The sequence below is a fragment of the Mus caroli genome, unplaced genomic scaffold (assembly GCF_978045245.1).
Source record: "Mus caroli unplaced genomic scaffold, Mus_caroli_1 scaffold_4, whole genome shotgun sequence".
Classification (NCBI taxonomy): Eukaryota; Metazoa; Chordata; class Mammalia; order Rodentia; family Muridae; genus Mus; species Mus caroli.
In genome coordinates this window covers 147,245,775-147,272,081 of record NW_028227259.1, presented here as the reverse complement: position 1 = coordinate 147,272,081, position 26,307 = coordinate 147,245,775, and the positions used below count along the sequence as shown (strand labels likewise).

General features: G+C 48.8%; 1 protein-coding gene across 2 annotated transcripts in view; it reads right to left on the bottom strand.

Annotated features, from left to right (window-relative positions):
- Positions 1 to 6,270, bottom strand: part of Slc29a4 (solute carrier family 29 member 4) — a 29,724-nt gene extending 23,454 nt beyond the window's left edge. For both annotated transcript variants that reach the window (XM_029477758.2, XM_085836339.1), the window contains exon 1: positions 6,118 to 6,270. The gene's annotated coding sequence lies outside the window, so the exon portion shown is untranslated. The remainder of the gene's footprint in view (positions 1 to 6,117) is intronic.
- Positions 6,271 to 26,307: the final 20,037 nt, after the last annotated feature.

The window sequence follows — 26,307 nt, the reverse complement described above, 5'->3', positions numbered from 1 at the left end:
ATGCACACACACAGGCACACACATATGCACATGCACACACATGCACGACAGACACATGCACAGACACACACATACATGCACACACACAGGCACACACATATGCACATGCACACACATGCACACATGTGCACAAACACGTACACATGGACACACACATTCTCACACACATGCACAGACACACACATGCACAGACACATACATGCATGCACACAGGCACACATACATGCACACACATATGCACACATGCACGTGCACACATATACACACGCACACATGCGCACAAACACACACACACACATGGACACACATGCATGGACACACACAGACAAAGAAACTTATGTAGAATAAGATCTGGAGTCTAGAGAGACGAGTATAATAAAGAATTCTTATTTCTCTGCTCCCACACACTGGGCTTAAAGTCATAAGGAGATCCTATGAAAGTTTTAAAAGTGGCAGAACCCGAGTTCTTAAAGGCACAGGGAGAAATTGATGCTTCAACTCCATGAAGGTTACCCTAAGAAAACAACAGTCATTGCATCTTTGAATAATAGCAGAAAAAATCTAACTATAGCAACAAGAGCTGAGGGCATTTTGGAAAACAGGGATATGCTACACTGCAAGTGACGGGGGTCTCTCTAAAGAATACATATATATTTTTAAATTTTATGTTTGTGCTTTGTCTGCACATTTAGATGTACATCTGTGTCTACCTACTGCCCAAGCTGGTCAGAAAAGAGCATTGTGTCCCCTGGAACTGAAATTATAGTTGTGACTCACCATGTGTGTGTTGGGATTGAGCCCAGGGACCTCTGTAAGAACAAGTACTCTTAACAACAGAGCCATCTCTATAACTTCCCACGCCGTGTGTGTGTGTGTGTGTGTGCATATGAGTGTATAAGATGAACGACACACTCTCTAGGTAAGTACTCTACCACTGAGCCACACTCCAGTACTTAGTCATTAGCTTATGGGAAGGGGGAAATCATAATTAGCTACATAGTTACTAAAAAGAAAAAAAAAACCCTTTGATTAAATGTAATATGGCTGGCAATGTAATTCAGTTGGCTGGGTAAATACAACATGGCTTTGCATGTGTGAAGCCATGAGTTCAATCCCCAGCACTTCATAAAATGGGGTTCGATGGTACAGACCTGCAATTCTAACACTCGAGAGGTAGAAGCAGGAGGAACTGAAGTCTAAAGCTATCCTTGGCTACGTAGAAACTTTGAGGCCAGCCTGAACTACGTGAGACCCTGTCTTCCATTCCTGAAAGGGGCGGGGGTGGGGGCTGGAGAGACGGTTCAGCAGTTAAGAGCAATGACTGCTTGTCCAGAGGTCCTGAGTTCAATTCCCAGCAACCGCATGGTGGCTCACAACCATCTGTAACGGGATCTGATGTCCTCTTCTTACATGTCTGAAGACAGCAACAGTGTACTCATATAAATAAAAAATTTTTAAAAACTGATGAAAAAAAAACATATGGAAGGGTGTGTTCAGGTTCTATACAAAGTACAGCACCATTTAACAAGCCGCCTTGGATTCTGGTGCCAGAAGGGTTTTATATAGAACCCCTTGCGGATACCAAGGGACAACTGTACATTTTATTCATAGTAGTAAACTGGAGACAGGCCATGTGTTACGCACAGGAGATGGAGCCAGCCTGCAGCACGCCCACACATGGTGCCCACTTGGGATGTAAAGGAAAGCCTTCCATGTGCCCTGCACCTGTGTGTGCCTCGAACAGACACCATGTGATCCCATTTCTGTGACTTTCTAGAACAGAGAGGAGTACTCTAAAGCAATCAGATGCTGGCTGCCCTCTGCGGGGGTTTGGGGGAGAGGCGGGATTGGAGGGAGCTATGGGGGGGGGTGCTCTGTGTCCTGGCAACACATGTCTTGCACATTGCAAGCATTTGTCAAAACTCAGCAGAAGTGCTGGTGCTGCCTGGTAATATGTCCCTGTCATCCCAGCCCTCCAGAGGTGGAGACAGGAGGATGAGGGGTTCAAGGTCATCCTTGGTTATGTAGTCAGTTTGAGATCAAAATAAAAAGTGTCTGAAAACAACAAAACAAAACAAACCAGCCAAACCGGAGGGGAGAGATGACCCAGAGGGTACAAGTACTTCTGCACAAGGACGAGGACCTAAGTTTGGATCCCCAAGCACACGGTTAAAAAAGCCAGGCACCCTGGATGCTCAGCCCTGTGGTAGTGATGAACAAAGCAGGATGGGCGGGGCTTGATGGTGATGGACAAAAAGGAGGGTGGGCAGGGCTTGCTGGCTGCCTGTCTAGCCTTTGGCTGAGTGCAAGACACTGCCTCAAGAGAGTAACACAGAGAGTGACAGAGCAGGACACCTGATGTCTTCCTATGCCCTCCACTCCAACAAAAGCATGCACCTGCACCCATATGTACAGACAGCACACATGCATGTGACACAAACGTGGTGGTGCACACCTACAACCCCAGCACTTGGGAGGTCGAGGCAGGCTGTTCAGAAGTTCAAAGGTCAGAACTCTGCTCCAGTCTGGGTTTCTCTCTCTCTCTCTCTCTCTCTCTCTCTCTCTCTCTCTCTCTCTCACACACACACACACACACACACACAGACACACACACATGCACGCACGCACACACGCACGCATACATACATACACACATAAACACATACACACATACATGCACACATGCATGCACACAAATAAACACAGACACACACGAGAGAGAAAAGTTCAGTTCACAGTAATATTTAGCACCTTCACATCTGCAATTGTTCTCTCTCTCTGTCTGATGTCTGTCTGTCTCTCCCATCTCTCCCTCCTTTCTTTTTTCCCTTCCTTCTTTCTACTTTTTTTTTTTCTGACAGTTTCAACATTTAGCCAAGGTTAACCTTGAACTTGCAATCTTCTTGCATCAGACTCTTAAGTGCAAGGATGACAGGCCTGAGCCTTTGAAATCCATTTAATGTAAGTTGGGCCCGAGGCTGGCTGTGCAATGGGGAGGTGGGTTGATGGTTGAGAGAAGAGACAGAATAGACTGTGAGCACCCATGGCAACTCCTGTCGCTTTCACTTATGCTTAACATTTTCATAATAAAACAGTAGCGGAGGGAGGGTGAGATGGCTCAGTGGGTAAAGGTGCTGCCTTCAAGCCTGGTGACCTGAGTTCAATCCCAGCACCCACACAGTGCGAAAAGAAGTCTGACTCCTGATGTTGTCTTCTGACTTTCCCAAGTGTGTGCTCCCCAGATCAAGTGAATGCAGTTTTAAAGATGAGAGGGGGGGGGGGGGAGAGGAGAGAGAGCGAGAGAGAGAGCGAGCGAGAGAGAGAGAGAGAATGAGAACCAGCCACCCAAGGGTACCCCCATCACCCTCAAGTCCTTTCAGGTCCCCTCCCCCACCAGCTGCTTTCTGTGGACACAAACCCAATTTATTCCCAACTTATTAGCTTAAGGCCATTAGGATCTTTCCCATCAACCCACAAGCAGCCAGAAGCCTGGGTAGGAGGCCTGCTCAGGACACTGTGAGGGAGAGAGGGAGGACCATTGCTATGATCACAGTGAGCCCGTGTGGGTGTGGCCTTCATACTGACACCTGCTCTTGTTCTCAGGGACTGTGGTGCTCAGAGAATGCTTTCATAGATCACAGATGACAAGAAGCCAGCTGGTAAAAAGGGGAAGCGAGGGAGATGGTGGGTGTTTTATAATAAAACACAGTGACACATCCCTGAAACAATTAGCCACATGTGTCCTCATAGCAACCTCAGAGCTTGGAACGTCTGGGCTCCCTTTGGGTACACCAAATCAGAGGGATCAAAACCTGGCCTCGGGGAGAGAAGTGTCCCCTGCAGATTTGCGGAGGGACGGACCTGCCTGAGCTGCTGCTGCTGCCTAGGACCTGAGGAGCAACTCCTGTGCGGCTCGGCCGGAACTCCAGCACCATGGACAGAGTCTGAAGGCGTCTGGGTAGGGAGAGCACAGGGAAGAAACCAAAGCTTCAGGGTAGCTCAGCAGCAAACCGCCTGCCTAGAACCCCCAGGGTACAGTTCAAAGGCAGAGCACCGGCTTAGCGTGTAAGAGACTTGCTGAGTGTGTAAGAGGCTGTGGGTTCAGTCCCCAGCACTGTGAAAATAATAAAGGCAGAACGCTTGCCTAGGTTATATAAAGCTCCGGGTTCAGACCCCAGCCCTGGGGGCTGTGGTGTGAGGGAAGAATCCGTTTTTCCGGGCTCAGAGTGATAGCACAGTAGTTAAGAACACTGGCTACTCTTCCCGGGGACCCAAGTTCAATTCCCAGAACCCACATGGTAGGTAGCTCACAACCAGCTGTAACCTCAGTCACAGGCATGGTGCACAAACATGCATGCAGTCAAAACACACATGCATCTAAAATTAAAAAAAAAAAAAGAAATTAAATTAATTGTCCTATGCAATCCATCCAAACTTGATTTCTGAAGCACTTGGGTCCTAGGTTGTGAAAACACTGTTCCAGCCCACAGAGCTGTTCATGCTTTTATCAGGGTATGGTGACATACACTTGTAATGTCAGCAGTTGGCAAAGTACAGGCAAGAGGATCAGGAATTTAAGGACAACTGGTCTATACAGTGAGTTCTTGGCTATCCTTGTCTCAAAAAGGGCAAACCAGTAAAAAACAACAAGAAATAAAAATAAAACAAAGAAACGGGAAGAAAACATTTTAAAATAAGAGCCAAGAAAGGGAAAAAGGAAGGAAAGAAAGAAGGAAGGAAGCCACAGAGGTAGGGATTGTCCTGGGAGGGCAGGGGCAGGCTGCCTGGGCACACTGCCAGGCTCACGGGGTGGGGGTGGGGGTGGGGGTGGGGGTGGGGAGAGCATCCTCTGCTGGGATCTGCATTTTGCTGTTGGGAGGGAGTTATCACAGAGGACAGCCCAGCATCTTGGAGGAGCTTGTCCAACTCACGCTGCAGCAGGACAGATGTACATCCTTCCCCACCCCAAATCTATTAGTCCAGACATCCCTTGAGCCGCCCCCCCCCAAGACTACTAGGCCTGGCAATCAGACAGTTGTGTCCCCCACCCCCACATCAGCCTCTTCCTAAGACTGAGACTCAACCTAGTGAGATGGATAAGGACTCTTAAGGGCAGCTAGGGCTGCGGGCCACTGCTGGAGGCCGGCTCAGCATCCAGGAGCTGCCTGGCTCAGCTCCAAGGGCTTTTAGTTGGAAATAACTCTTCATTACTGGCTGCCATGGGTGAGAACGGCAGGGTTGGGTGGGGGAACACCTTAGGGGGCACTAGCCTTGTTGCTGACCCTGGAACGCTTGGCCGTATCACTTCCTGCTGCTCACTGTAGTTCTGTATTCCTGTGAATTCTGGCTTTCGGGGACCCTCGGGCATCTCCTCAGCCTATCCTTTGAAGCCTGGCTGTACATCAGTTGCTTGTGGCTTCCCCATCTATGGTCTTCTTAATCTCTCCTTTCTCCTCCCCGCTCCTCCCTTCTTTGGTACATAGCCTGGACTGGTCTTGAATTTCTGATCCTCCTGACTCCCCGTCAGTGCCGGGGGGGTTTCAGCCGTACCCATACAGTGCTTCTCGGTCTGTTTTGTCCACCTTACTCCCAAAGCGTCTCCCTCCTTCAGTCCCCTCACATTCCCTCCCTTTCTACTCCTTCACTGTAAGTTCCAACATACTCCACCTCCCACAGGAATCCTCCTGTGACTTCCCTTTGACACTGGGATGAGGCCCAGAGAGGGGAAGGCATTTATTCAAGGTCACACAGCAGAGGAAATAAGAATGAGCCATAAAAGGCTTTGCTGGTGAAAGAGGATGACAAGAGATCCCCCGAAGTGACCACCTACCCCCAGATGAAGGGAGGAAAAAGCACCAGACTCCCACATACGCCTTCATTTTCCAGAAAGCTCATAAGTGTGTCCATTTCACAGGCAAGAAAACTGATGCCAGAGACTGCCCCCCACCGCAGACCGACCCCATGGGAGTGGCAGAGGGAAGAATAGTCTCCAGGCCTACACTGTACCCTCTCATGGCTCGTTGCTGGCCAAGAGACTCCCGGCTCTATCACACACACACACACACACACACACACACACACACACACACACACACACGCTTGGGGAGTCTTGCTTACCCGAGTCTGTCTGTGCTCCCTCCCAGACTTCTCCTCGTGGTGTCAGGTCTATGTGAGCCACACGCGCACGCGGCTTGAGAAAGCTCTTCTACTCTCTATTTACAAGAGCAGGCTTCTGAGCGAATGAGCCAGGGAAAATGTTTGGCTTCCGTGGGTGGGAACTGGGGCCATCTGTTCCCAGGCGCTGAGAAAACACCGTAGCTGTCGCTACAGCCCCGGTGCCCAGCAGAGCCTTGCAGAGTGGGGCTCTGGCACCCATGGGCTGTATGTCCTAAGATGGGGCACACACTCTCTGTGGGGCTCAGTGTCTCATCAAGTGTGACTTGATGGGTGTCTCATCAAGCTATGTGACTCCAGTGTCCTCTCTGTGCTTCGCTGTTGCTCTCTTCTTATAGCCTTCTTTTTTTTGTACTTACACCCCGTGAAACCAAGTGCCCCCCACGTGGAACAGGTCACTGACATCTGTGACGCGGACTCTCTAGGACCAGCTTTTAGGCTTTTATGACTACTGGCCTCATTTGTTCCCAGGCTGAAAATAGCTTTATTGTTTCCTCTGAAAATAAAGAGAGCCATTTTCCAATCCAAAAAGTTATGATGTAGGAGGGTAAATGGAGAGAGAGAGAGAGAGTCCCTTCCATCAGGGGAAACATCTGTTGAGGTGTGACTTTATAGATGACTCTCTAAATGGTTTGCCATGTCTGGGGTTCAGGATGAGGAGAATGAACTAAATATTTTGAGACCCACAGGGGTTGGGAATATAGCTCAGAGATAGAGCCCCTGCCTAGAATCCCCCAGTGAGGGGCTGGGGGCGTGGCTCAGTGGAACCCCCCAGGGAGGGACTGGGGGCGTGGCTCAGTGGTAGAGCCTCTGCCTAGAATCCCCCAGGGAGGGGCTGGGGGCGTGGCTTAGTGGTAGAGCCTCTGCCTAGAATCCCCCAGGGAGGGGTTGGGGTGTGGCTCAGTGGTAGAGCCCCTGCCTAGAATTTCCCAGTGATTCCAGTGATCCCAGGGATGGGGCCAGTCACTAGAGGTTTTTATTTTTGTTTTTGTTGTTATTTTGTTTTGTTTTCTAGCATGGTCAAGACCATGGGTTTGATTCTTTGCACCACAGGTAGAGAAGGGAGGGGGAGAGAGAGAGACAGAGGCAAAGACAGAGATAGACAGACAGACAGACAGGAGAGAAAGACAGGAACTACCTCTCTCACTCCTGGAGCCTTCAGTTCCCTGTCAGGACATTTGTAGACTGTAGCCCCAACAGTGTGGTCCCATAAGCCCCGCCCTTTGTCTCACACTCCAGAGAGAAGAAAGGTAACAGGTTACACCCTGTCCTCACTGTGTAACCTAAGACAAGTGCTCTCAGCGGTGTCACCTGTGTATCAGGATATCACATCAGGATGGAGGTCACCTTAATTGATATGTGACAACTATTGATCCATCAATTTGGTCAAGTAAGTCCTAGATGGTCAGTAGCACAAACAGATGACCTGGACATTGTGTAACTTGGTACAAAACCGTTGTGTGGAGGGTGTGGGGCAATGGGGGAGACACTTGTCTGTGGGGAAGGCCTGAGCCCTGTGGGTGAGGCCTGTGACTGGTGAGTCAGGTCAGTACTTGTTGAGTGAGCATTTTGGGAGGCTAGAGTCTGCCTCTTGAGCATCCCTGAGGCAAATATAGACACCTGCCCTGGCCACTTCCATTTGAGAACACGAGCTAGAGCTGTGAGCACCAGCTCCGGAGACCTGATTACATTTTTTTCAGGAAAAGTTTCAAGAGGACTATTAAATTCCAATCTAATTAAAAATTAAGCTGATTAAACTCACAGGAGGGGCCCACGCTCTGAGTCGTCAGCGTAGGAAAGGTTATTTCTACACTTCCCTTTGTGGTGGAGGCACCAGGTCTGTTTCCCATTCTACATTCCACGATACTAAATGTTGTGGTTACCTTCAGGTCAGCCATGGTGTGTGTGGCACATCACAACAGTGGACCAGTACTTGGGCTGGTGAGGTGGCCCTGTGGGTAAGGTCGTTGGCTGCCAAGTCAAACAACTTGGGTTCAATCTTTGGAAGCCACATGAAATAAAAAGAATTTAACTTCTGCATCTTGTCCTCTGACGTCCAAATATGCACTGTCACACACACACACACACACACGCACACACACACAGAAGCACGCACGCACACACACGCACGCACACACACGCATGCACGCATGCACACTAAAAATGTAATTAAAAAGCTATCCGATGATAAAAATCAGGGCTTTTCTCACCAAACAGTCCATTGTCATCTCCGTACTACTGTTATATCTTCCACACTGAGGGCATCTCGTCATCATCTATATGAGTGTCCCCTAAATACATCACAGGTCCCTGTCCACCGCCTGGACAACTGTGACCTTCTCTAGGCCCCTTGGTAGCTCCCTGCCCCTTTAGGACACTTCTCTGCACAGAACATCTCCCAGAACAAAGCTAAGCATGTTACTTACCTGAGTCTCTGAACGTCTCTGTGACTCCCACTTACACTCAGTCCACCAAGACCTCGGGGTCTGGCAAGGCAGGTCATTGTGACTTTGCAAATCTCCATCACTGTCCAGACAGCCAATCAGACGCAGCTAAGCAGTCTGTGGAAGACCGGGTTCCGGTGTCCTGCTGTTTAGACCCCCCTTTGGGATGTTAAGTCTCAGGTTGGAGCAGTCCTGAGGCTCCCTGCTTGGATTCGATTGCTGCTTGTGTTCTTTGGGCTGAGAGTAAACCAGGATGTGCGTTTCAGGGAACAGAATCAGAGCAAACTGGTAGGAAAGGAAAAATGGGGGTGTCAGGTGGCCCTGAGCTGACCAAGAGCAGCCAGATCAGCAATTCCACTAGTCCTTCTCTTTGTTAAGAGACAGATGGGCAAATGTATCCACTTCACAGTTTGCCTGTTACCTTGATAGAGACAGGGTCTCAAGTAGCCTAGAATAGCCTTCAATTTTCTGTGCAGGCAAGGATGGCCTTGAATTTCTGGTTCTTCCTTCTCTACCTTGAGTGTTGGAAATACAGGTATGCACCACACCAGTTTTATGGGGTGCTGGGGATTCAACACAGAGCTTCATGTATACCAGGAAAGCGTGCTTGCAACCCCGCTAGCAATCACACTGCATTGTACCACTTAACTACGGAGTGTGAGCCTTTCACCTTTTGATTCCCAGCCTTGCTTATGTAGGGTGAAGCCTTACACTCTCTGATTTTGTTTTTGCTGCTTGGCTGGACCCTTCCTCTCAGCTGTCAGGATTCTCAGAGGTTTGCAGTGGGTATGAATATGAGCTGTGAGCATCACTGGTGCTGGAGACATCTCCCAGGCTGCAGACCCAGGGGGAGCACGGCTGCGCTGGCAGAAGGAGTTTATCTTGGCTGAATTCTCTAATCCTCCTTAAGGATTAAGAAAACGTGATGTGCCTCCCTTGATAATGTCCTTTAAAGATTTAATAGGTTTCAGGCTTTCCAAAAGAAAGCCCTGGATGAGGCATTTGAAGGAGTTACTTAAGCTCCTGACTCCGTGTGTGACCTTGGTGTCTCTCTCTCTCTCTCTCTCTCTCTCTCTCTCTCTCTCTCTCTCTCTCTCTCTCTCTCTCTCTCTCTCTCGTCTAGAAGGCCTGAATTGTGTGGCTATAGCCTCAGTAGTGAGCTGGGTAGTGGTAGAGCTAGCTCAGTGGTAGAGCCCCTGCCTAGAATCCCCCAGTGAGGGGCTGGGGGGCGTGGCTCAGTGGTAGAGCCTAGAATGCCCTAGTTAGGGTATGAATGTTCCTCAACAAATGAATGTATTGATCCACTGACGGGTTCAGAGCTGAAACAGCGGTTTGGAGTTGGGACCTGGTTAGAAGTAGATCATTGTATACGAGGGTGGGACACAGCCATGAGAGATATGTCTTCTTTCCCATCCATTGTTGCCTTTTGGGAGTTCTCTGTCTCTCTGTCTCTGTCTCTCTGTCTCTGTCTCTGTCTCTGTCTCTGTCTCTGTCTCTCTCTCTCTCTCTCTGCTTCCTGGCTGCTATGAGGTAAGCAGGTCTCCTCCATCTGCCCTCTTTTGATGCTGTCTGCTTTCCCTCAGGCCCAAAGCAAGAGCGCCTGCTGAGTGGGGACTGGATTTAACAGGCTCCAGGCTTCCTAAGAGAAAGCCCTGGAAGCCAAATCAACTCTTTCCTCCTTAAGGTTGTTTCCCTTCGGGATTTTGTCACAGCAACATAGGTATAGGAGAGGCTGGGCCTTAAAAGTGGCTGGAACCAGGGAGGAGAATCAGAGGCCCTTCTCTGTCTCAGAGCACCCACATCTTCTGGCTCCCAAGAGCACTCCATTCCCAGACAGCTCGACTGCCCTCTTCTGCTTTCAATGTGCAAGAGGTGAAGGGCAGGGTGGTGGGTAGGGGTTGAGGAGGGAGCTTTGCCTAAAAGGAACTAAATGACTGTCTAGGAGGGTTGGGGTCCCCGCACTTGGGGTGATGGAGGACTGCCTTGTACCATCTAGAACAGTGGTTCTTCACAGGGGTTGCCTAAGACCAGGTAAGAACACAGTTGTTTACATTACAAATCATAACAGGAGCAAAATTACAGCTATGAAGTTTCAAAAAAAAATCATTTTATCGGTGTGTGATGGTGATGGGGGGGGTGTTCACTGTAACACAAGGAACCTCATTAAAGGGTCGCAGCATTAGGAAGTCTGAGAACCGCCAATCTGGAATGTTCTCTGGAGGGAACTGAGAGTCTGAAGTTTGGGTGAACGGGAGTCCAGTTTAGTGGGAGACGGAGCCGAATCTATTCTAGTCTCTTTGATCTTTATCTGTATTGTTAATTCCATGACAACAGAAGACAGCACTTTCATGCCGGGAGTGCTTTTTTGAAACAACATTGGTGATTTTTTGTTATCTCTGCACACAGTTCCAAATGCTCCTTCTCTCAGGGTGTGGCAGGCACAGCAGGACTCTTAGGGGGCCTGAAGCCCCCCAGGTGGGTCACTGCCCTAGTCTAGGGCCCCTGTGGTAGGGGCTAGCCAGGCCACTTTGTATTCCTTCTGCTGCCTCCTGCGATGCCCCCCTCCTTCTCATCAGCTTTGCCTCTTGAAGGACATTTGAGAGCACAGAGAGAGAGCTTTGAGGAAAAGCCTCACCCTTATTCTCACTGTCACTTAAAAGGTCATCTTCAACTTGAGAGGCCACAGACAGCGAGGCAGGCCCCTCACATACATGTTTAGTGCCGCCTGTATACAGGGCAGCGCATGCTGAGTTACATACAGACACACTACCCAGGGATATCAAGCACAGGTACAGGGACACACACACACACACACTGACTCTCATACACAGAGTCACAATGACAGCTATAAGCCAGAAACGGTGACATGCATGTATACAGTAACACGTGGCACAGTCACACACAAACATGTTCACACCCATACATAAGCCACACACAGGCACAGGGATGCAGAGTGACTCAAGGACACATTCTCACACATAAATGTACATCAATCCAGCTTGAATCACACACGTACATTTTTATATGTAATAAGTTACATGCACAAACACGTACCCATACATACAGCCTTATATACATTTTCTCACACACACACACACACACACACACAGAAGGAATATCGACTGTTCACATGAGAGTAGCTTTCCATCTCCCCATCTTTCAGGCAAGAGCGTTCAAGCCTAGGTCCCAGGTGAGGGTGCAGGGCACAAAAGTCCCCCACAGAAGCTGTTTCTCAGCAAGTCTCCCACTGGCTCCCTGTCACCATGGGTCTTCTGTGCTTTGGCTTGCCACAGTGTTCTTTGACCTGTGGCCCACAGGACTCAGAGGCTGTGTGGCCAAGTCTGGCCCTCCAACGTGTGGGCTCCCTGTAGAGCCTGCTTCAGGGCTGTATCCCTGGTGCTGAGCCTGACAGGAGACGGATTTCCTTTCAGACATTTCATGCTTCATGACATCAGAGATTTGTAACCGTTGTGTGACTTTTCTGACAAGTGGCTCCTTTTAAAAAAAAAATTGTTTATATTGTATGTGCATTTTACCTCCATTTATGTCTGAGTGAGGGTGTCAGATGCCCTGGAACTGGAGCTATAAACTGTAGTGAACGGTCACGTGGGTGCTGAGCATGGAACCCAGGTCGTCTGGAAGAGCAGCCAGTGCCTTTAACTGCTGAGCCACCTCTCCAGCTCCCAGCAAGGAACTCTCATCAGTTTCTCTCTCTCATTATTATTTTTAAGAGATTTATTGTTTATTTGTGTGTGTGCTGCAGAAACCAAAAGAGGGCATTGGATCCCCTGGACCTGGAATTACAGGCGTTTGTGAGTTACAGTCACCTGTTCTGGGAATAGAAGTGAGGTCCTCAGAAAGAAGAACAAGCAGTCTTAACAAGTGAGCCATTTCTCCAGCCCATCGTCACCACCACCACCACCACCATCATCATCATCATCAGGGTCTTACTCTGTAGCCCAGGCTAGCCTGATATTTATGGCACCGCTCCTATCTCAGTCTCCTGAGTGCTGGGATTAAAAATGTAAGCCACCCCACCTAGCTTTATTGGATTTTCTAGGGGGCTTTTGACCTAAAAAGAAGGTTCTGACGTCTTGTCTCCCTGGAGGGGAAGGACTATTGACTGCATAAAAATAGCTTCAGCTTTCACAGCCTGGAAGGTGAGAGGGTGCAGCCCCAGGGCTTTCACCTACGAAGCAGGGAGAACACACACACACACACACACACACACACACACACACACACACACAGCCCAGAGGTCAACCTTCAGTGTCATCCCCCACCTACCCTGACTGTACCAACAGTCTCTCACTAGGACCTGGGGCTTGCAAATCCAGCTCGACTGGCGGGCCAGGGAGTTCCAGGATCTTCCTGCTCCCGTGCCCCAGTTCTGGGATTACCAGCATGCACCACCATGCTAGGCTTTCTATGGGATGGATGTGCTGTGAATCAGACCCATATCTTCATGCTTCTGGGACAAGAACTTTAGCGGCGACCAATCGTCTTCACGGCCATGATGATGATGGTGATGGTGATGGTGATGACCACAATGATCACGATTTGACAATTTAATAAATGTATACGGGGCTGGTGAGATGGCTCAGTAGGTAAGAGCACCCGACTGCTCTTCCGAAGGTCCGAAGTTCAAATCCCAGCAACCACATGGTGGCTCACAACCACCCGTAATGAGATCTGATGCCCTCTTCTGGAGCGTCTGAAGACAGCTACAGTGTACTTACATATAATAAATAAATACATAAATAAATAAATCTTAAAAAAAAATAAAATAAATGTATATGACACATTTTGGTTTTCTTCCCCACTACTCTCTCATTCCTCTCACATCTCTAGTGAACTCCTTCCCAGCTGGATCCCCTCTTAATTCTAATTTTTTCTTTTCTTTTCTCTTCTCTTCTCTTCTCTTCTCTTCTCTTCTCTTCTCTTCTCTTCTCTTCTCTTCTCTTCTCCTTTTCTTTTTTTTGGTTTTTTTTTTTTTTTTTGGTTTTTTCGAGACAGGGTTTCTCTGTATAGCCCTGGCTGTCCTGGAACTCACTTTGTAGACCAGGCTAGCCTCGAACTCAGAAATCCGCCTGCCTCTGCCTCCCGAGTGCTGGGATTAAAGGCGTGTGCCACCACGCCCGGCTCTCTTCTCTTCTCCTTTTCTTATCTTTTCTTTTTTCTCTTTTTTTTTGTTTTTGTTTTTTCAAGACAGGGTTTCTCTGTGTAGCCCTGGCTGTCCTGGAACTCACTCTGTAGACCAGGCTGGCCTCGAACTCAGAAATCCGCCTGCCTCTGCCTCCCCAGTGCTGGGATTAAAGGCATGCGCCACCAACACCTGGCTTATTTTATTTTCGGCCCCTGAGTTTCATTAGGGCCTTGCATGAACACAGTTTATTTACTAGAATGTGGTCTCCTTGCCAGAGGGTACACCACTGAGGGAAATGGCCTCCCCTCCCCCCAGCGCATTAACAGGGAAGCACAGCTCAGATGGGTAAGGCTCATGGGCTCCTTCTCCCGGTGCTGGCTCGGTCACTGGCTCTGTCGTGTGTGTCTTATGCAGGTAACCACAGCTATCGTGAGGTCATGCATCCAGCGGCCATGTCACACGCTGAAGACTGTTTGCAGCTTTCCTCCGAGGAGTTTTATGGTTGTTACATTCTTTCTTCTCCCTCCACTCTGACGCACTTTGAGCCTTATGGGGTTGTAATGGATGTCCTGTTTAGAACTAAGCACTCAAAGGGCATTTATTCCCAGAACTTGGACCAGATGTGGGTCTCTAAAGTCACCTACAGTGACCTCAAACAGATCCTCTGACCGAGGCTGCGTACCACTTGTCTACGGGTGAAAACATCATGGGCATTTAGAAGATACACCATGTCCATTTCCTAAAGCAACAATATTAAGTTCCTCTCCAGGGCATATGACCGCTCAATCCATAGGCTTTTGATGACGATTATAACAGGTGCTAACTCCCTCCTGTAGAGCACACTTCAAGTCCACTCTGAAAGGGGCAGGTTACTATGCAACAGTCATGCCACAGATGCACCGGCACCTACATCTTGCCTGCCAGATTGTTCTTGTGGTTCACAGGGTTTTCAGCCAGGTAAGACTGGTTAGTACGGGTTAGCTCCAGCCAGTGAAAGCCAACCTCCAGGGAGAAAACTTCCAGATCAGGTCAAATGTGATTCCATGCAACCCTGGTGTCTTTAAATGACCTCTGGCACCTAAAAACTCCCTGACAGACACCCGGTATTCTCCACAGCTCCACAGGTGACAGTTACATTATCTGCAGACAGCGGCAAATCTGCCTCCTCATTCCCAATTTATAGTAAAAGGTTTACAACATAAATTTCCCATTTTAGCCATGTTTGTGTGTACAGTTCAGCAGTGCCAAGCACATTCATGGTGTGGGGCACCCGCCTGTGACAGAGTATGTCACCATTCCAGACAGAAACTCTGGCTACTGGTTACTCTTTCTCTTCTTTTCTTTTCTCTTCTTTTCTTTTCCTTTCCCTTCTTTTCTTTACTTTTCCTTTTTTTTTTAAATAAAAGAATTATTTATTTATTTATTTAATGTATGTGAGTACACTGTAGCTGTCTTCAGACACACCAGAAGAGGGCATCGGATCTCATTACAAATGGTTGTGAGCCACCATGTGGTTGCTGGGAATTGAACTCAGGACCTCTGGAAGAGCAGTCTTAACAGCCGAGCCATCTCTCCAGCCCTGGTGACTCTTTTCTTTGCTGTGGCAACAGCTTAAAGGAGGAAGGTTTGGGTTGGCTCACAGTCTGAGAGTGCACAGTCCATCACTGTGGGGAAAACATGGTGGCAGGTCGTGAGGCCACCGGAGGTGGAGAGATGTGAATGCTGGTGCTCAGCTCAATCTCCTTTTTTGCTCCCACCCTGTGGATCAGTGCCATCCACATTCAGGTCGGGCTCAGGGTACATCTTCCTCGCTCAGTTAAACCTCGCTGAAAATACCCAGAGGTGCTTGCTGCACACGAATGGGGACCTGAGTTCAGATCACCAGCACCTACAAATGTGGCTCTGTGTAACCTGAGTTTTGTGTAAGTAAGTGGGTTGGGGCAGGGTGTAGACAGGGAGACGACTTGGGCTTGACAGATGCCAACTGAGTTGCAGGTTCAACAAAGAGACCCTTCATCAAGGGGATATGGCAGAGAGTAACAACGCAGAACACTTGATATCCTCCTCGGGCCTGAGTGTGCACATGCCACGCACTCACACCTATATACACTCAAGAAAAGGGAGGAGACATATGCACATCAATGTTCAACGACAAGTTTAAGCGTAAAGTTGAATGGCCACTGAAGACCAGAGTCCCCAGCAAAGTTCTGGAGACTTCTGCGTACACACGCGTCTCCCCCTCGCTGGCCTCTTCCTCTCCCCAGTTTATTTTCAGTACCTCAGAGCATTTGGGTGGCTATTGAGAACCTTCTCTGAGAGCTCTTTTGCAGTTAGCTCTCCCCCAGCTTATGCAAATCTCAAGCCCCCACACCGACTGCCACCAACAGAGATGGTGAATACCACAGACTGTTCTGGGTTCCAGAGCCAACAGGAAACGCAGAGATGGGACTTGGGGCTAGTCGGGGCATGAAGCCTCTCGTGGTGTCTCTATAGTCTTCATTAGCACCCAGCCCTGCACTTCGGGTACACTCCTAGACACGGGGCACCCCGGAGTGCTTCTTTGCTTTCTTGTTAAACTTCTGAGTGTGCTGGATGGTGGTAGCCTATGCCTTTGATCCTAGTACTTGAGAGGCAGAGGCAGGTGAATCTCTCAGTTCAAGGCCAGCCAGGTCTGCAGAGTGAGTTCCAGGGCAGCCAGAGCTACGGAGAGAAACCCTGTCTCAAACCTCCACCCACCTCGCTCCACCCTCCCCAAATTAAACCAGAACAAATCTTCTAAATGTGTTGACAATACTCGTGGTGAATCTACCAAACCCCCCACATAGCAAACAGAGATCAGACATTGCTGCCTCTGCCCATCCATTGATGCCGGTCAGAGGCACCTCCTGCATACATTGCTTCCCCTAGGGAGAGCTGGCTTCTCCCCTTAAATTCCTGCCCTGACCTAGATTGTCTTGATTTCAGGATGAAGTCATGGTGGCTCCCAGCCAGTTCTGGACAAAGTTTGTAAGAATCTTGGCAACGTCTGTTTCTTCTAGTCTCCTGAAACAGCAGCTACTTAACCATCCGGTGGACTAGTTGAAGCAGTCGAGTGGAGAGGGAGACATCTGGGTGTTTCATAGCTGTGCTGCTCAGATGAACAAAGACCTTTTCAGACAGTGGTTCCCAACCTCTCTAATATTGTGACCATTTAATACAGGTCCTCATGTTGAAGTGACCCCCAATCATAACATTATTTTCATTGTTACTTCATAGTTGTAATTTTGCAACTGTTATGAATCATAATGTAATTATCTGGTTTGAGAACCCCAGAGAGGTCTTGATCCACAGGTTAAGAACCACTGTTTATAGGGTTAGAGTTAAGGTCAGGGTCAGGGGTTAGGGGTTAGGGTTAGGGTTAAGGTTTAGGATCAGGGTTAGGGTTAGGGTTTAGGGTCAAGGTCAGGGGTTAGGGTTAAAAAAAAAGAACCACTGTTTTAAGAAATCAGAATCAGTGTGTGTGTGTCTGTGTGCATGTGTGTGTGTCTGTGTGTATCTATGTGTGTTTATGTATGTGTGTATGTGTGTGTGTGTGTGTGTGTGTATGTCTGTGTGTGTCTCTGTGTGTGTTTATGTGTGTCTCTGTGTGTGTATGTGTGTGTCTATGTGTGTCTGTGTCTGTGTGTGTCTGTGTGTGTGTGTTTATGTGTGTGTGTCTATGTGTGTCTCTGTGTGTGTGTGTCTATGTGTGTCTGTGTCTGTGTGTCTGTGTGTGTGTTTATGTGTGTGTGTCTATGTGTGTCTGTGTGTGTCTGTGTGCATGTGTGTGTGTGTGTGTGTGTCTGTGTGTATCTATGTGTGTTTGTGTGTGTGTGTGTCTGTGTGTATCTATGTGTGTTTGTGTGTGTGTGTGTGTCTGTGTGTATCTATGTGTGTTTGTGTGTGTGTGTGTATGTCTGTGTCTGTGTGTCTGTGTGTGTCTCTGTGTGTGTGTTTATGTGTGTGTCTACGTGTGTCTGTGTGTGTCTGTGTCTGTGTGTGTGTCTGTGTATGTGTGTCTGTGTATGTGTGTGTGTGTCTGTGTGTGTGTCTGTGTGTGTATGTGTGTCTGTGTGTGTGTCTGTGTGTGTCTGTGTGTGTGTCTGTGTGTGTGTCTGTGTGTGTCTGTGTGTGTGCGGGCCACAGTGTGGAGATCAGATCACAGCACTGTGGACTGGTCCTCTTCTTCCATCTCTATGGGTTCTGAGAATCAAATTCAGGTTGACAGGTTTGAGTGCCAAACACTTTGCCCACTGAGCCGTTTCACTGATCCCCAAGAGCATAGTGATTGTTTGTTTGAATTTTGAGACAGAAGCTCATATAGCCCAGGCTGGTCTTAAAACTCATTATGTAGCCCAGGCTAGCAATGAGCTGATTATGTAACTCAGGTTGGCCTTGGACTTTGGGGCCTCCTGTCTCCACATCCCAAGTGTTGGTTTATAGTGGTGGTATATGCGTACCACCTAGCTGGGATCCACGTGCTCCATTTAAATAGGTGTCGTGGCTAGGTGTGAGTGTGTGTGCTTTAGGGTTTTAGGGTCATGGCAAGGTGGGCTTAGATCCTGCTTGTTGGTTTGTGAGTCTAGTGGCGCTTGGAATCTTGGGATGAGGTTGTATTTGATCAGGGCAGGTCCTCAACAGGATGACTGGTGTTCACCTAAGATGACAGGATGACAGAGACAGCAGAGATGGCTCATCGGGTGAAGAGCTTGTTTTACAAGTGTGGGTACTGGAGTTTGGATCCCTGGCACCTATACAAACGTTGGTTGGGTACGGCGACCTCCCTGGAAACCCAGTGAATGGAAAGAAGGAACAAAAGGTTCCTGGAACATCTTAGCTCAATCTCAATTGATAAAGTCTGAAAGACCTTGCCTCAGTATATAAAATATAGTGTTTGCTTTTGTTTGTTTGTTTCTCTGTGTAGCCCTGGCTGTCCTGTAGAGCAGGCTGGCCTCAAACTCAGAGATCCACCTAACTCTGCCTCCTGAGTTCTGGGATTAAAGGTGTGCACCACCACTGCCTGGCTTCATAGCACTTTTCTTGTTTTTCCTTCTCACTCTACCCCCGCTCACTCCGGTCCAAGATTTATTTATTATATGTAAGTACACTGTAGCTGTCTCTAGACACCAGAAGAGGGCATCAGATCTCATTACAGATGGTTGTGAGCCACTATGTGGTTGCTGGGATTTGAACTCAGGACCCCCCGGAAGAGCAGTCAGTGCTCTTAACCACTGAGCCATCTCTCCATCCCTTCATAGTCCTTTCTTACGGCAGCCCTAGCATACTGACCCAGTTGGTTGGTGGTGACAGGGTCTTCATTTGTCACCCAAGAGTGGTGCAATAGACACTTATTGCTGTGACAAAAGCAACTCAAAGAAAGGAAGGGTTGCTCTGGCTCACAGTCTGAGGGTGCGCAGCCCATTGTGATATCTGGCTCACGGTCTGAGGATACACAGTCCATTGTGATGGGGAGGCATGGGGGCAGGGGCATGAGGCAGCTGCTCACACTGCATCCACAGTCAGGAAACAGAGAGATGAGTGGTGGTGTTCACCTTACTTTCTCCTTTCCCCATTTCTACTTAGACAGGACCCCAGCCTATGGGATGGTGATGCCTATATTTAGGCTGGGTCTTTCCACATCACTTTCTGGTGATATTCTCACAGATGTGCTCAGAGTTGTAACTCCCTCAAAGCTAGTCAAGTTGACTGATGAGGACACATATATATATATATATATATATATATATATATATATGTATGGGAGAGAGAGAGAGAGAGAGAGAGAGAGAGAGAGAGAGAGAGAGAAGCAGATACTAAGGCTCACCAGCAAACCTGCCTAGCCTTATCAGTGAGCCCCAGGTCCTGTGAGAGAGCATGTCTCCAAACGAGATGGAGTCTAGGAGGAGGCTAAATGAGAAACCGTGCTTGCTCTCCAAGAGTGAGGTCCTGGGTTTGAACCCTCACACCATGTAAAAAGCCAGATAGGGCTTTGTGGGGGGTGGGGCAGAGATGAGCAGATTCCAAGAACTTGCCGACTGGCTAGCCTAGCCTTAATAATGAACTTCTAGCCTAGTGAGAGATCCTATCTCAGGCCAGTAAGACAGAAGAAATGAAAAAAGATATCTGAAGTTGGCTTCTGAGCTCTGTGTGTGTGCACTTGGGTACAACCACACACATACACTCTTGTGTATGCAATGTATACACACACACACACACACACAGACACACACAAGTGCATGTAACACACACTCATATGCATGTAACACAGATACACACAAGTGCATGTAACACATGCACACACACATACACACACATATGTGCATGTAATACACACTCATATGCATGGAACACATTCATGTGCACATAACATGCACACTCATGTGTATATAGCACACACTCATGTGCATGCAGCACACATACACACTCGATAATCAAGTTGCCTCCCTTTGGGGGCCTTGTGCAAACTTCTCCCCTTTCAAACACTCAGGGTCCCAGTGTGTACACTCCGGCCCTGTGGGCCATCCCTGCCTACAGAGTCTGGAGCACTCCAGTGCCCAGGCTGGGAGACAGAGGACAGCCTAGCCGCTCAGCCAGGACACATGTCTGCCAACAGGGAGACGTGGGTGGCACAGGCTCAGGGTGGGTGGTGGTTCAGGCTGGCTTTCAGACTGGTTTCTTCAGGGCCAGGTCTGGGCCACAGGGCTGCAGCCTCCCTCCTGTGCCATCTGTGACAAGCAGGTAGCTGTGGTCACAGCCTGGTGTCTCCCAGAAGGGCCCTGCTAGGTGGTGCTTAAGCAAATGATGAATTAGAGAGGACAGGTTTTTATCGACCTGCCCGTGGCCTGCAGAGAGGGAACTGTCTGATTCCACTGCCGGCTGGGGGAGGGAGGGCCAGGGCCTGTGCCCAGAGGGTCATCTCCTAGGAGCTGCTGACATCACGACTGCTTGTGAAGGCCACTACAGCAGGCCTGCCAAGGTCATTGTCACAGGAACTGGCCTCTATGTCTCCACAGAATTTGGTCAGGGCTCTAAGCTGCGTGACGGGAACTACAATAGTCTTGAATCCCTCTCTGTGTGGGAACTCTGGACTGGAACACTATTCAGGGATGAAGATGACTCAGAGATGCCCATCCCCACACCCCCAGACCCATGTTATCTGCTTTTCCCGGGGTGATGTGAACGAATGTCTATTCACCCTAGACAGACACCAATGACAAGCCAAAGGAATCACTCCACCCAACCGTAGCTTGTAAACCATCAGTTAATGAGGAGCCATCCAGGAACCTGGGTGAGGGGTTCCCCCACAGAAGCTTGAGTGAAGGGTTTCTTATGGGAGCCTGAGTCCTTTACAGGAGTGGGGGTTGTGGGTTCCTCCCAGGAGCCTGGGCAGAGGCATATAGTGCACACACAACGCACGTATTCACATTTACACACACACACACACACACACACACACACATGAACCACGCAAATAGCTCATGAAATACACATGAGCCACACACCAGGCTCTCATGTATGCCTTGAGGGCTGTCTGTGTGCTCCTGTCCTTCTCAGCCTGGCTGCTTCTGCATGGCTTCTCATTTTTCCATGGCCTTAAAGAGTCTAAAGGCTCCCATATTGGATCATGCGGCCTCCATCGTTTCTAAGTCACCTGCTTTTGCTTTTGTCTGTCTTTCCTTCCTCTTTCTTTCTTTCTTTCTTTCTTTCTTTCTTTCTTTCTTTCTTTCTTTCTTTCTTTCTTTCTTTCTCTCTCTCTCTCTTTCTTTCTCTTTCTTTCTCTCTCTCTCTCTCTCTTCCTCCCTCCCTCCCTCCCTCCCTCCCTCCTTCCTTCCTTCCTTCCTTCCTTCCTTCCTTCCTTCCTTTCTCTCTTTCTTTTCTTTTCTTTTCTTTTCTTACTCTTTTTTGAAACAGCCTTTTGTAGCCCAGGCTATCCTCAAACTTAAGTAGCCAAGGATAACCTTGAATTTATGACCCTCCTCTACTACTGCCCGAGTGCTGGGGTCTCAGGTGTGTACCCCACACCTAGGTTTAGACCTTTTATCCAGTACACATACATATTTATTGAAAGCAAATTCCAGTTGGCTGTAAAAATATTCATCAATAATGCAGGGGACAGAAACTGCTGTGGAGGCACACATGGTTAGGAAATCAGTTTATGCATTTGCTTTTGACAGGAAAGTTAACCGGAAGATACACACTGTGGTATTGAGCCGAGTCAGCTCTGTGGATGGCAGTTTTGGGGTAGATTTTTAGTCCTGCCCCTACTTTTTCTTAACCTCCAGGCCCATTTTGCCACCTCCGACATGTTAACCCACGCTGGCCTTGAACTCACTATGTAGCAGAGGCTGCCCTTGACCTGGGTGCTGGAATTCGAACCCAGGGCCTGTTGCATGTGAGACAAGCACTCTGCCAACTAAGCTACATTCACAGCTACAATTCATCCTCCGAAACAAACAGTGCACCCACTGCACGGAGCGGCTACCGCCTCTACTTGCTCAGAGCCCGTGCCTCACCTAGAAGACCCGATTAGCATTTTTTGTCCCATCAGGTCTACACTGGAACCCACTGCCTGTGCTAAGGAGTTTGTCCTTCCTGAACCACAGACTATACAGGCTTCGGTGGGGGCTTCAGCACTATGTGCACAGCTCATCTGTTTTCTAGAACATGCCAAAACATCAGTCTCTTATTAAAGCTAAATAATATTTTGTCATGCAGAGACCTCACGTTCTGTCGACGCCCAGCGGCTGCCTGTTAAACACTGTAGAAATGTTTGTGTACAAGCGTGGGTTTCGTGTCTGCTCCTGTTCTCTTGGATACAAGCACAGGGATGGAATCGCGGGTCTGAATGGTGATCAGTGTGCAGACAGAACTGTGGTGGGCATACCATTGTTCATAACACAGCCATGGGACAAGGGGGACTGTCTCCCCACATCCTCATCAAGGCCTAGAGCGAGTGTGTACTTGTAGATTGTAGCCAAGCCAGAGGGTGGGAAGCACTGTCTATTAAAACCTTAGTGAAAAAAAAAAAAGTTGGGTGTGGGGCTGGAGAGATACCTTTGCAGGCAAAAAACACTTGGCAGGCCCCTGATGGCCTGAGTTCCCACATAAAGATGAAGGGAGGCAATCAACTTTATGGAGTTATCCTCTGGCCTTTACATGTGAATGGTAGTATACAGGCTGGTGTACTTATGAGCACACTTATATACATACATACATACATACATGCACGCGTGTGCGCGCGTGCACACACACACACACACCTCTAGACATGGTTGTAATCCCAGTGTCCGGGAGGTGGAGACAAATTTATTCTTGGGACTTGCTGGTCAACCAGCTTCACCCAGTCAGCCAGGTCTGGGGAGGGTCAGCAAGAGATCCTGTCCCAAACAAACCAACCAACCAACCCAAGGGTATTCTCTGACTGCCATATACATACATACATACCCATCCTACACACGTGTGTGTACATGCACGCACACACATACCCATGTACAGGCAGCATGAACAATGCCTTAGTTAAAGTTTCTATTGCTGTGATGAGACACCATGACCCAAAGCAGGGTGGGGGAGTGAGGGCGTTATTAAGCTCATACTTCCACATTGTAGTCTGTCACTGAAGGAAGCCTGGACAGGAACCCACAAAAGCCAGGAACCTGGAGGCAGGAGTTGATGCAGAGGCCATGAAGGGGTGCTGCTTACTGGCTTGCTCAACCTGCTTTCTTACAGAACCCAGGACCACCAGCCTAGGTAGGGACGGCACCACCCACAATGGTCGAGCCCTCCCCATCCATCACTAATTGAGAAAATGCCCTACAGGCTTGCCTGCAGCCTGACCTTATGGAGGTGTTTTTCATATTGAGATTCCCTCCTCAGTTGACTTTAGCTGTACCAAGTTGATGTAAAACTATCCAGTGTAGACACAATGCTCCGGAGCTGAGAGGGCGGGCAGGGCCAGTGCACACCTATAGTTCCAGCATTCAGATGACAGTGAGAGACAGGAGGATTGCCACGAGTTTGAGGCCAGCCCAGTCTACGTAAAACATTATAGGCAACTTGGGGCTACATGGTGAAAGCCCCACCCAAGAAACAAACCAGCCCAGTGTAGTGTTACACGCCTTTAATCCCAGCACTCAGGAGGCAGAGGCCGACGCAGGTTCGAGCCCAGCCTGGTCTACAGAAGGAGTTCCAGGACAACCAGGGCTAAACAGAGAGACCTTGTCTTGGAAAACCAAAAACCCAAACAAGCCTTTTTGAGGTAGGTGTTGGGCTCAGGGTGATGTCTCAGTCGCTCAGTGGGTGTTGCCTTGTTAAGCACCAGGAGCTGAACTCACATCCTCAGAATCTAAAAGGGCATGGTGATGTGTGTCTGTGCCTCTAGCAGAGGAGGATGGGCGATGGGCACAGAGACAAGGGGATTGCCGTGAGCTCTCAGGCCAGCTAGCCCGGCCTGTGACGATCCAGGCTGGTGAGAGATCCTATGTCAAACAAAAGGTGGAAGGTGCCTGAGGACTGACACCAAGTGTCCTCAGGCCTCCGAGTGCACCTGAGTGTGCGTGTGTGATATATGTGGGTGTGATATATGTGTGCACCCACACCTATTCATACACAGACAAACAAAAAAAAAATAACATTAAAAAAAGCACCAAGCAGCCCTGAATTCAGCCCCCAGGATTACACGACAAGCAAACCTGTACTTCTTGCACACGGGACAGTGTCACCTCCTATCTGTGGGACTCCAAATCCCCAAAAGTTGAGCCCTGCCTTAGAGATGGAAGCAAGGGGCCAACCCCTTGAACTTGTCCAAGGCACAAGAAGAAAGCAAAATATAGCAGGAGCAGTCGTTCCCTGAAACTCAGCACAGGACTTGTTTGAACAGATCAGGTCTCATCCGTGGGGCCCAGCATCCATTAAGGTCCCCCAGCTTTGCCTGCTGAGTCTGCTTGAAGCAAATGAATGACTTACATTCATCTGCTGACACCACATTTCATCTGCTGATGTAATTGAGGGCATAAAATTATTTATGCCCTGCTGACAAGAAGCCACCTGAAGGAAGGAGGGATGGATACAGGGCCCAGCTGGGGCTGTCTTGCGATGGCCATTTGTCAGCCTGGTCCTAGAGATGCCATGGTGGCTTTGGGCCAGTGTGGGTAATATGTCTACAGTGGTCCTCCTGCTGGATCCACTATGGTCCACATCCCAGGATGGCAACCTTGGGACCAGACAGATCTCCTGACTGGAACTCTGGCTCTTTTTCAGTGTCCTCCATTTTCCTGGGCAATGGGTACTGAGACCCACTCTTGCCAGACACTATATCTGGGTTTTCTCAGAGTGACTGTCTTTGTCTCCTCATCTGGGATGGGCTCCAGGATTCTTTTACCTCTGTCTCCAGTTGGGGATCAAGTGCTGAGTCTGTGGGGACTTCATACCACACAGCACTGGTATCTCATTTTCCCCACCTCTCCCTGAGGACAAAGTACCCCAGAGACATGCCTTTGATGAGCACTGAGTGAGTGCTGTACTAGAGACACATTCTCACTGTGTTAGAAGCAGAAATCATGGTCTTTGAGGGCCGTGGTGCCCCTTGATATTTATACATCATATACATACCAAATAAATATCTTTAAAATGGATTGTGTATTTGTGTCATGTTTGCATTTGGAATTTTGAGACCAGTTCGCACTGAGGCTCCTGGAGTCTAACTGGTCAGTTTCAAGGACGCCCCTCCCCACCCTGCTGGGGGACCCCTAATGAGCAATTCAGGTCCCACAAACACAGGCAGTCGTGAGACTTGTGCCATCTAGTGGCTGAGAGAAGAGCAAGGCCAATCCATTGTCCTCCAGAGGCCAGTCCTGACTGGGGCCCTAGGGTTTACAGGCTGCCTCTTGCAGTGTCCCCAGTGACTACAGATGACCCCCTGGCTCCAGGAGTCAGCCACAATCAATATTGAGGGCTGCCTTCACAGAGCCCCAAGGCTGGGTTGTGATGAGCACATGTGCCCTGGCCTGGAGCATCTGTTTCCAGACGTTAGCATGTTTTAACTATGTTACAACCTTTGTGTGTGCATGCTGAAGTCAATTCTTCTCATGTGGCTCCTGGGGTTAAGTGCCTTGACCTACTGAGACATCTTCCCTGTCTTAATGACTTTTTAAAAAAATGTTTTATTTATTTGTGTGTGTGTGTGTGTGCTTCACCTGTCTGTCTGTGCACCATTTGCATATGGTGTCCAAGGAAGCCAGAGGAGGGCATCTGGAACTGAACTTAGGCCGTTTGCCACCATGCAGGGTGCTGGGAGCATAACCCTGATCCTCTGCAGACCAACGGATGCTGTAACCCACCAAGCTGCCTCATCAGCTCCTATAATTAGTTTTTTTTTATTATTATTATTTGTGTCTATGGGGTATATTTACACATGATTAACAACCTGACTGTCACTTTTTCCTATAAGGGAGGCCATGTGATGAAGATTGATTAGCTCTGTGGACTGTAAGACCTTGCTGGCGCAGCTGGGAGGCCACACTCACGGGA